The 11734-nt window shown below is 38.4% G+C and overlaps 1 long non-coding RNA gene across 4 annotated transcripts; it reads right to left on the bottom strand.

Annotated features, from left to right (window-relative positions):
• Positions 1–527: 527 nt before the first annotated feature.
• On the bottom strand, positions 528–11728 carry LOC141504267 (uncharacterized). Of its 4 annotated transcripts, XR_012473255.1 has the most exons (9): positions 11594–11728; positions 9979–10065; positions 8937–9014; positions 6796–6927; positions 6377–6505; positions 4848–5003; positions 3248–3306; positions 2559–2666; positions 528–864 (listed from the first exon to the last, which is right to left on the bottom strand). It is a non-coding gene; the product is annotated as an uncharacterized LOC141504267 (long non-coding RNA). The 4 variants fall into 4 exon arrangements; XR_012473254.1 differs by having other exon boundaries at positions 2559–5003; XR_012473257.1 differs by having other exon boundaries at positions 528–861; positions 2559–5003.
• Between the last annotated feature and the right edge of the window lie 6 nt (positions 11729–11734).

Here is an 11734-nt window from a genome sequence, read left to right as displayed (position 1 = left end):
GACAATGAAGACAAAATAACTGATAGGTAAATAAGGAATCTGGAAATTCTAAGGAAGGGTCCCTCTGTTAAGAGAAATACTTGCAAAAATATTATCTTTGTTGAATTGCATTGTCTATTGCTGAAATGTATGATGTGACATCTGGTGACCATGTGAAAATCAGTTTCTTTCAATTGGGAGTGTTCACAAACAGAAGCTCATGCCTGTCTGCCAGGGCAGTTGTCAAGAGGTCTCAGTAGGGGTGGCTAGGTGGTGCAGTGGATAAAGCACCGGCCGACCCTGGAGTCAGGAGGACCTGGGTTCAAATCCGACCTCAGACACTTAATAATTACCTAGCTGTGTGGCCTTGGGCAAGCCACTTAACCCCATTTGCCTTGCAAAAACCTAAAAAAAAAAGAGGTCTCAGGAACTAGGAGGGAGAGGCTGCCCTCCATAACCTCTCAGGCTCTATTTGGCTCTATCACTTTTGAAGAGGTCTTTACTCTTAGAAGGTAAATAATAAATCTCATGAATAATTCAGAACTATATCACCTGACAACACAAATTTTTATTTCCCCTAAATCAAATCAATCAAAATAAATTTGTTGAGAATAATCTAAGGGCCTGATTTTTCAAGGTGAGGGTGGTTGAGGCAGTACATGAAGGGGTGCAGGACATTGCTTCTGCCCTCAAGGAACCTTTAAGCTCATTAGGGAGATGCTCTTTTCATCCTTGAGATCTTTCCTGTTCATGAGTGAGGAATATTTTTTTTTTCAAAAGCTCCAGAGTATTTAGTTATCTCTTCACAGTGAATGACTTAGACACTTGTTCTTTTCTCTGATGAGGTCTGTTGTTTCTTCCAACCTTTCCTCTGCTTTCCTGCTGCTGAGAATGAAAATAAATCATTGTGCTGATGAGAAATCAAAATTTTAGCTTTGGGGCAGAATCTCTCATTCTTTTTTTAAAAAATTAAATTTTAATGTATTTTCAAATAAAGAGTCACTTTCTCTCACTTCCACGTCCTATTCTTCCTATTGTCTTATCCACCAGGAAAGCACAATAAATCCTTGAATTGACCAAGTCCAAAAAACATGCTTCAGTGTGCACTGAGTTTATCTCATCTTTTTTAGGAGGTACACATCATGTTTTACCATTAATTTCTTGGAACAGTGTGTGATTGTAAGTCTTCCCAGATTTTTCCTGAAGTCATCTCCTTCCTCATTTCTTAAAGCACAACTGTATTCTACCAAGTTAAGATACCTTAACTTGTTCAGTCCTTCCCCAAAGGATAGACACCCTTGATTTTCAATTCTTTGTGATCACAAAAGAGCTGCTATAAACATTTTTGAACATGTGAATCCTTTTCCATTTCTGAATTTTTTTAGTGCACAGACCTATTAGCAATATTCCTAAGCTAAATAGCAATTTTTAGAAAACAAAGAGGTTTTCTTGAGAGAGTTCCAAATTACTTTCCAGAATGACTAGATCAGTTCATAACTCTACCCACAGTACATGAGTATAACCCATTTTTCCATAGCCCTTCCAGCATATTATTTTCTATTTTTTTCAACTTTGTCAATCTGATGGGTAAATAGGATCTCAAGATTTGGTTTAAATTGTATTTCTTTAGTTATTAGTGATTTAAAGCTTTTTTCCCATATGGATATTGATAGATTTTCTTTTAAAACTGCCTGTTTAAAAACCCAGGAAAAGTTTCTTAATCTTATAAATTTGAGATCAGTCACCTAATAAATCTTATGAGACTTTTATCAGAGAATTTGCTGCAAATATTTTCCCCATTAACCTACTTTTAACTACAATGGTCTCAAGCAAAAATTTTAAAATTTCTTTCCTGTTCTTTGAATGGGTTTATACCACTGTTTTCATCTCTGAATATGGTGAATTGGTCTATATTTAGTTTCTGCCAAACTATTTCCCACTTTTCAGAAAAAATTTTTGTTGATTAGTGAGCTCTTGCTCCAAGAGTTGGATCTTTGGGTTTATCAAACATTAGGATCATTTGCATTTATTGCTTTCATCTACTGTGGACCCATTTTGTTACAATGATCAAAACTTTCCACTTCATAACTAGTACCTAAGTGCTTTTATGATTACTGCTTTGCAGTATAGTTTGAGATCTGAGATTATTAGACCCCTTTCTTTCCCAGTTTGTCCATTGTGGACAAAGAAGGGACCTTAAGAGGTTCAATCCTTCATTTTGAAGATGAAGAAATGCATTGGAAGGTTAAATGCCTAACATAGGGTTAAAAAATTATCTGAGGTGTGATTCATGTCAGGTCTTCCTGATTTTATGCCCAGTACCTTATCCCCCAAACTATGCCAATAAATGGTCTAAGGATTCTATTCTGCTATAAACTAGGGTCTATATCATTTTGCCCCAAGGAGCATATGACATGAAATTTATTTTCAAAACAAGCTCAGAGAACAAAGGGTATCACTTTTAGGATACCTTGGGCTTGTCATTCTTGCTGGTTCATTAGAACATCCTTCTATTCTATTAACAGGCTTCTACAAGATCATAGCCTAACTAGTGCAACATTGAAGAACCTTCAACCTGCCTGTCCTTTAGGGTCATTCCTGGAAGATTTTCTCAGATCTCTGGCTTCTCCTCCCATCTTCATGTTGCTGGATTCTTTTCCTCTTGGAGACTGAAAGCTGGAGAATAACTTCCAATAGGAAGTTAGAGAAAATCACAAACATCTCGGTTGCCTCTGGAAGTCATGATCTCTATCAATGTTTATTCTTTAGGATGGATCAGCCTCTGAATTTCTGCCCTATCCTAACTTGATGTGATCTGGTAAAAACCTTCTGTATCCATTCTGGGACTACTGCAATAGGCTTCTGGTAGGCTTTCCTGCTTTGTCTCTGTCCATTCTACCCCACCCCAATCCCTATGTTACTCCCATATTTAATAAATTCCATTGCCTGGAATTATAACTCTCCCCTTCTTCTCTTCCTGGCTACCTTCAAGTTTCAGATAAAATCTCACCTGCAAGAAGTCTTTTCTGGTCTCTTTTAATGTTGGTGCCTTCTCATTTTATCTTGTATCTATCCTGCTTGTTCATAACTGTCTATTGTGTTTTCCTCCCCCATTAGGATGTAAGCTCCTTGAGGGCAGGGATTATTTTTCATTTTTCTTTGTATTCTGAGTGCTTAGCATGGTGACACCAAAGAAGCACTAAATAATGCTTCTTGACCTGAATACTGAAGCCCCTGGGCAGGCCCCAGCAGGGTATCCTGTGCTCACCCTTCTGGAGGTGGCAGTCATCCTCTCTCTGGATGCAATTCACTTTTTGACCTTGGTTACTGTTAGGGATTCATAAAGAGATGAATTAACATGGAGAAACATTTTTATAGCCAAGTCCCTCAGATTCTCACTTAGAAACCTCTAAAGAATTTCCTGTAAGAGATTATATGAGAAGAACCAAGGCCCATGTCAGATCTATGATTCAAGCAGCCCCCTGTATAAAATGAAGGTCTCTTCTTTCCCCTTCTGCTATCACATCTTCCAATTTAACCTTGACTTAATTGGGTAACCTCATCTTCCTTCCTGTCTTTCAGAGTGATTCTCAATATCCATTGTTCATTGAGACATAGCTGAAATTTAACAGTGCTAGGATGCAATGAAAAAGTAAAACTTTCAAATAGCAAAATATTTTCATGGCCAATCTGATTTATCTACAAGGGGTTCTTTTCAGCAGGCCCAACTCCTCACTTTCACAAGCTCCCAAGAGAGTTATTACATCACTAAATCAGAGAATCTCAGTCAAATTTCAAAGATCATGATAATAGCTTGTATTTATAGAATTCTTTAAAGAACTGCAATGTTCATTATAGACAGTATCTTTTTTTGTCTCGCAACCACCATTTGTATAATGGATATGCCAGTTTTAGAACCATTAAATACGCAAGTCAACTGAAGCTCACAGAGACATTAAAGGATTTGCTTCCCATGGTCACAGAGTATAAGGGATTCAAACTCATTATACTCATGCCTCTAAGACCAGAGCTTTTCCATCTATTCCACTATGCTATCTATTCTAACTCATCTGGGTCAAGTACTGGAGTCTGTTGGGGACTCTACCCTCTATACCTCAACTTGCCAACAAGTAACTGCATCTTCAGGTACAAATAGGCTTCTGAAAGTCCAACAGAAATAGGGAGAAGGTAGGTCTTCCTCTCCCGTGCACTAGCCTTCATTCCCTCCAGGAAGACCCCTTTCCAAGTGAATGTTGACTAACCACCCCCCTCCATTCTAAACCTAGTCAGAGGTATCCCATAGTCCTGTTCCATTCCCACCATGTTCAGTTGTTGGCAGCTCAAATTGATTGATTGAACAGTAAATTACCTGCCAACTACAATTCTTCTGGTAACAAAGTAGACTGCTGGGCCTTAATATCTGCCTTGTCAACTAGTCCCTTCAGATCATTAGGCACTGCCATCTGATTTCTTGTCTCTCCAAGGACTCCTGGGCTTTTATCATCTGCCCTGTTGCTTTCTTCTGCAGATTGGAATCCTTTGGGGGTAAAATCTTCCTATCTTCTCTAATTAGAATGTGAGCTTTTTGAGAGGAGAGATACTTACTTTACTACCCACATCCCCAGTTCTTGGCCAAGGAATATACAATATAGTAATTCCATTCCATACCTTAAAATGAATTCCTACTACAAGGAGTCACTCAAGTTCTGCTTAAAGACCTCCTATGAAGGAAGGATCCCCCCACTTAGGCTGCCCACTCTTCTTTTGAACAATCTTAAAGGACATTTTTCAATAAATCAAATCAAAATCTGTCTCTATATAACTTCCATCCAATACAATATTCTACTTTCTCTAGGCATGATGCCTACACTATTGATTCTCCATCTCTTCTGGTCATCTGTCCACAGAAATGGTAGCCTTCAGTTAATGTGTGAATTTCCTGAGGTCTCTGATAACCACTTATTCAATGTGTTCTTTATTGGCCATGGAAATTCCATCAGGAAATGAGTCTCTGATTCTCTATACTGGAAAAAAAAAGATTTGGAAGCAAAATATTCACAAAATAAGTCTATAGACGAAGTATTTGTTGCAAATTCTTTTTAGACCACATCAGGATTAGGGAGTCCCCTTCCCCACTTTCAGTTGTGTCTGACTCTTCAAGACCCCATTGGGATTTTATTGTCAAAGATGTTAAGAGTAGCTTTCTATTTCTTTCTCCAGCTCATTTTATGGATGAGGAAACTGAGGCAAAAAGGGTTAAGTGACATCCCCTAGGTTAACCAACTAGGAACTGAGGTCAAATTTGAACTCAGATGAACCTTCCTGAGTTTAAAACCCAGTGCTCTCTTCACTGTGCCATCTAGCTGTCCCTTCCCCATACTCAACCCATTTCTTCCTCTCTTTTCCTTGTCTAGTTAGCTCAAGTCTTCTGTGTTGAAAAGACAGTCTAATTCCTTCATCTACTACATTTAAAGCATTTAGAGTAAAATTCTTCTGTCCCTTCTAGAATTATAAATCAGTGGGGCAATTATTGTTGTAATAAGAATTAGATAAAAACTTGTTCCAGAATCTCCACATTCTGATGAGGGACACACTATATAAATGTATTTATTTTAGAAAGAAGCCTTTCCCAGTCTCCCTTAATTCTATTATCTTTCCTCTGAAATTCCCTCCACATTATCTTGGATATATTTTATTTGTCTATCATCTGTACTTGCTTGTACATTATTTCCCCCATTAGTGTATGAGCTCTCTGTATGTGCACAGAGATGTTTTGTCCTTTGTTCTCAAAGAAGACCACAACATCAGGGAGGTGATACCATTACAAACACATGAATTGGATTTGAGCGAGAGGGAACTGTGCTAAATCACAAGCCTCACTTTCTTCTCCAGGGCCATCTGGATTCAGTGGCCAGATATGAATCAGGACAACTGGAGATGACCCTGGAAGCGAGGCAATCAAGGTTAAGTGACATGCCCAAGGTCACACAGCTAGCAAGTGTCCAAGACTGGATTTGAACTTCTGTCCTCCTGGCTCCAGGTCAGTGCTCTATCCATTGTGCCACCTAGATGCCCTGTCCACACAGAAGATAAACAGAACAGAGAGATGGAAGGAAATCTCAAGAGGGGAAGGACACATCACATCACTTCATCTTTGATTACTGATTGCTTTGTAAAATAAAGACATTAGGTAAAGTGAGGAAGGACCCTGCCCAACATTATAGTTACCATAGAAATGCCCATATTTCACTTTTTCCTCCTTAGGAATTACACAAACAGAAAAAAGATTGCTTCCAAAGATTGTCTCCAATCTTTCTACTATCAAACAATAGCTGAATGCTTTGTAAATCTTCCCAACTCGCAGCAGGACTTTCCTATCATATATGATGCCTCTAACCTAGCCCAAATGCAACTTGTAGGTGATGTCCGTCAATCTTGCCCCTATGAACACTCTGCTATCTTTAATCTTACTGCTCCAGCTTCTCTTCTCTCTTCTCTTTGCAAGTTTATCTTTTAATTCTTCCATCTGTAGAGGGCCACAGAAAATAAATCATTTCTCAATCTTAATCAAATAGTAATGGCTGTTACCTATTTAACACTTTAAGGTTTGCAAAGAGGTCTATACATGTGATTTCATAGGATCCTCTCCACAATTTGGGGTTATGTATTAACAAGCATCATTATTTCCATTTTATCAATCAACACACCTTTGTTATAGATATCTACCTATGTACCAAATACTGGACTCCTGACATTGGACCCGACCCCTGCCTTAAAGGAGGACAGTCTACAGATGACAAGAAAAGCTTGACTCACCTGTGCTCACTGAACTAGAAAACATCAGATGCATCTATTGCTTCCAGGGCTATCTGCCTCTAAATTAGACTTCATTATTGATGAGTTGTGTGAACACGTATAATCAAACATGATCAAGTTAATTTACTTTGCCTAAAAAAATGGAAGGGTTGGATTAGATGATCTCAAAGGTGCTGAAATTTTTTGTTTGTCTTGGTCTTTGATCTTAAAAGCATTTAAAATTTTATTTTATTTTTCATAGATATATATAGAAATCTATTTTCATCACTCCCTCTTCCCCCTCTCCAGTTCCAATGGGGAAAAAACCCCATTTCTATTGGCTATACCACACATCTGGAATGCTTTCTCTCCTCACCCCTGTCTGAGCATTCCTGGTTTTGTTTGGCTTTGAGCCCAAAATCCTATCTTCTGCAAGAAGCTTCTTTTAGTCTCCCTTAATCCTAGTAAATTCCTTCCAAGTTCTCCTATATATATTTTTATCTTCTTTGTAAATAGTTCCATGTTGTATCTCCCCCACCAACCCCCATCTTAGATTGTCCAGCTCTTTAGACGGGGATTGTATTTGCCTTTATTATTCCAGCCCTTATTTCAGCAAGGACACATAGTCAGAGCTTAGCAAATGTTTGTTGACTTATGGAAAATGCCATAGTCAAGCAAAATATATTTCAAACTGTAAAAACCATATGGTAGACAAATTTCATATCTGGGCAAATTTTCATCATTGGTGCCTTTAATTGTCTCTAGTTGCCTAGTAATTTCATTCCTACTACTCTGGTGTCATTTCTTATTGTCCTCTGGTTCTTAAATAATTCTCAATACCAAGTCCATAGGGAATGAGAGGAAAAGAAACTTCTTTCCCCTCCCCATAGTAGTTCCAATGTGGCTTAGATTCTCTGCACAAATTTCCTGCTGATTAGCCATAAAAGCAGGGTATAGTTTGTGCTGGATTGGATTTGCTCAGGCATCATAAGCCACCCCCAGCCTCAGAGTACCAGGGCATTTCCCCTCAGATATAGTGGAGAAGACCCAGAATAGAAGCCCATTTCTTATATGCCATTCTAATTGCCCCTTACCTGGGTGAATTATTTCTAAATGGATACAGCATGTATTGCTATTTCAAGGGGTATCAGGAAAGCTCCAGTTATATATGTATATATACACACACATATTGTCTCAACTACACAAATTAATTTTACAATGTTTATTTTTGAAAAGGAAACAATATATATCCATTTACAGATATGTATATATACATAAACATGAATACATGCATATTTATAAAATTAAGAATATATATAGGTATATATGACATCTTATATGTTATATATGCCTATATATATATTCTTGTTTGTATATATATGTATATACATATATACATATATATATATACACACACATATACACATGCTCCATATGAGCATGAACATGTAGATATACATACTGTAGCCATTCTGGGTCAGATTGGCACCAAAACTTTCCAACCTTATCTTAAATTTCATTTGCTTTTTCAATCTGATTGTCCCTGGGGATTGGGGCCCTCTTGGTGACATGGTGATACATTTGCCACCCTGTGGCCCCAGAGGGAAATAACATCTTCTCTTCTGGAGCCTGGAACAGGCTCATCTGATTATTCTCCCAACTCCTGGTCTGCATTTTGCCCATCAGGAAGCATCCCAGTTGTGGGCTCCATCTTTATGACTAAGTTAATTTGCACCTACAATAGGTACCATGTTCCCATCAACTAAAGATGATTAAAGCCAAAAGGTATGGTACAAGAGAAATCAATTTGGCATTCAAATATATGACTTTGAGAAGGAAGGGAACAAGGATTCTTTAAATATCCCCATTGTCCCAGACACTGGGACAAGTACTTTAGGAATATTATCTCATTAGATCCTTATAACAACCCTGGAAGTAGATTTGCTAATGTCCATATTTTACAATTGAGGAAACAGAGGTAAACTGGGCTAAGTGACTTGCCCAGAGTCACATAGCTAGTAAGTGTCTGAGATCACATTTAAACTCAGGTCATCTTCCTTTGGCTAAGTCACTTGCTTCTCTGAGCCTTCAGGTTCAAAAAGAAGGTAGATGAGATGTTGCCTAAAGTCCCTTCCAATTCTAAATCCTGCTACCAAACTTACGTTCACCTCCATGGTCCACAACACATAGACCTCTTTCTTCTATTCCTTCATGGTGACAGGCTTCCTCCTCTTCAGTTCCTATGAATATATAAATATATTATAAATTCCTATAAAATGAGTGTTCATAGGATCAAACACTGCTCTTCCTGACTTTCCTTGACATATAGGGAAGCTTCAGGGTCCAGGAGATCAAGGTTTTTGTCCCAGCTTTGTCACTAACCTGCTAGGAGACCTTGCCCTCTCAGTTGCCTCCCCTGTACCAAATGAGGGAAAGTTTGGATTACATGGCTCCTAGCTTTAACATTTTCTTTTTTTATATTCTATTATCCCCTTGTATAAGAAAACCTCTTCTCTCTCTCTCTCTAACCATATCATTTATAAGTTCATCTTATAGGTCCCTTGGGTATCAGACCCTTCTTTTAACTGAGTCCTGACCTGCTCAGTAACTTTGCCTTGGGCATGCCAAAGACATCATCTACTTATGCAGAAATGCCATCTCCATCATGACCCCCAAATGTATCCCCCAAATGACCACATTTTTTGAGGATCAGAGGAGTTGGAAGGAACCTCATGAGCTGTCTCAAGTTAGGCAATATAAGGAATAATTTGGGCTGGTCCTATGAGAAGGAAGTAGTACATTTTACAGATGAGGAGACCGAGTCACTGCAGTTATTTTTTCCACACTGCAGGGGTTAGAGACAGGGGGAACCTACAAATTGGAAAATCTGCATACAATTTTTTGGTCCTCCCTTTGTACCAGAGAAGATGTTTGAACTATTATGGTATTAAGAGATAAACTTTGACATCATATAATAAGTTTTACGCATTTCTGAGTTTCTAAACTTTTTCAATGGTTATCTTCTATAAAATGAGCTGGAGAAAGAAATGGCAAACCACTCTAGTACCTTTTGCAAGAAAATTACAACATGGGGCCCCTGAAGAGTTGAACAAGATTGAAATGACAGAGCAACAATTGGTCTCTAATCCTTGTAAGGCAGTGAACCAAATTAGTTACAATTCACTGAGATCACATTGTTCCAACCTTAAAGAGAACTTTTGATCCTGTTGCAATCTGCTCTTGGCTATCATGTCTCATTTTCATTCCCAAATGGTGAGAGCTTCTACTGATCTAAAGAAGCAACAAAAATTCCCATTGTCAACAAATAATGAATGAAATTAGTGAATGAAAGTTTCTTTTATTAATTGCTTACCATGTGATGTTGTTGTACTTCATTCTGGAAGAGGACCATGACCATCAGGGAGATGATGACATGAGAAGCAAATGAATTGGATTTGAGTGAGGGGATTGTACTAAGTCACCAATCTCACATTTTCCTCTGAGCCATCTGGGTCCAGTGGCCAGATATGAATCAAGACAACTGGAGATGGCCCTGGATATGAGACAATCAGGGTAAAGTGAATTGCCCGAGGTCACATAGTGTCAAGTGTCTGAGACTGGATTTGAACTCAGGTCCTCCTGACTTCAGAGCCAGCATTCTCTCCACTGTGCCACTTAGCTTACCATGTGAGAGATCCTGTACAAAGACCTGGTATGATATAATTACAAAGGGAGACTATCCCTGTCCTCAAGCAGCTTGCCTCCTAATGGAGTAGAAAGCACATTATAGAAGAATGTTTTGGTTGGGTCTTCTGATGGAGGCACCAAGGAGTTGCCTGACAGGTCCTTTCAAGGGAACTGAACTGATTTGTATTTATTTTATTGTTTCATATATTTAAAAATATATGAATGGGTCCAGAGGCTTTACCAGACTGCCAAAGGAGTCAACCACATACATAAAAGTTAAGAAACTTTGCCCAAGTTGAATCTGAATGTAAAAATAATACTTTTCTAAGCCATTTTCTCACAAAAAGCCTACAAGGTGGCAACCTTGCAAAGATGTCTCTGTGATGTCATCAGTGTGGGCATGTCCTCTTAACAGTACATGGCATAACCTATCCCTACCTTCTTATCCTGTACAACTGTTTTATATCCTCCAGGGAAACCCTCCCACCCCCAGAAGCTCAATGTGCTGGGGGCACTAATTCAACTCAGCCCAATGAAATTATAAATTATATTTAAAAGTTCTGTACAAACCTTAAGACACTATTAAATTGTAAACTATTATTATAAGCCCCATTTTGCAAATGAAAAACCTGATGATGAATTAAGTGACTTACCTATACAGTGGCACAGCTAAGAAATACAGACTCAGGATTTGAACACAAGCCTTCTGATTCTAAGATCAGTACTCTCTGTGTGATACTACCCTGCACCTTTCATGGATGAATTCTCAGAGCTTTAAGAACTTTCCTCCACTAGAACAAATATTGCTTATTCTCTATGATTTTGAAATGAGAAGCAACTGTGTGGATGTGGAGGACTCTGGTATGTTATTATACTATTTAAACACTTGCCATCCTATGGCAAGTGGATGGAGGACCAGTCTAAGAGTTGGGGTAGCCTAGGTCCCTGTCTAATCCCATGTCACATATTTACTGTATGATCTAGGTTAATGTTTAACCTATCAACACCCCAGGCAAAAATTTAAAGTCTAGAAAACTGAGCAGAGTTGCTGTCTATATTAGTAGAGGGAACTTCTCACCTGAAACTAACTATAGCATGAAATAAAAAATCTGGACCAAATGGGTACACTCACCATTTCCTCGTGATAAAGATGAACTTCCTTCTGTTTTTCCATTCAAATACAGAGATCAATCAATCAATACAAAATGAGACAATCCTGTCCTTAAGGAGGCTTGCTGGTTGTAGAGTCCATTCTCATTGCTCCTGCTCCTGG

Source organism: Macrotis lagotis, chromosome 1 (assembly GCF_037893015.1).
Source record: "Macrotis lagotis isolate mMagLag1 chromosome 1, bilby.v1.9.chrom.fasta, whole genome shotgun sequence".
In the NCBI taxonomy this organism is placed as follows: Eukaryota; Metazoa; Chordata; class Mammalia; order Peramelemorphia; family Peramelidae; genus Macrotis; species Macrotis lagotis.
Note: the sequence above shows the minus strand (reverse complement) of the source record. Positions and strands in the feature narration are given on the sequence as shown.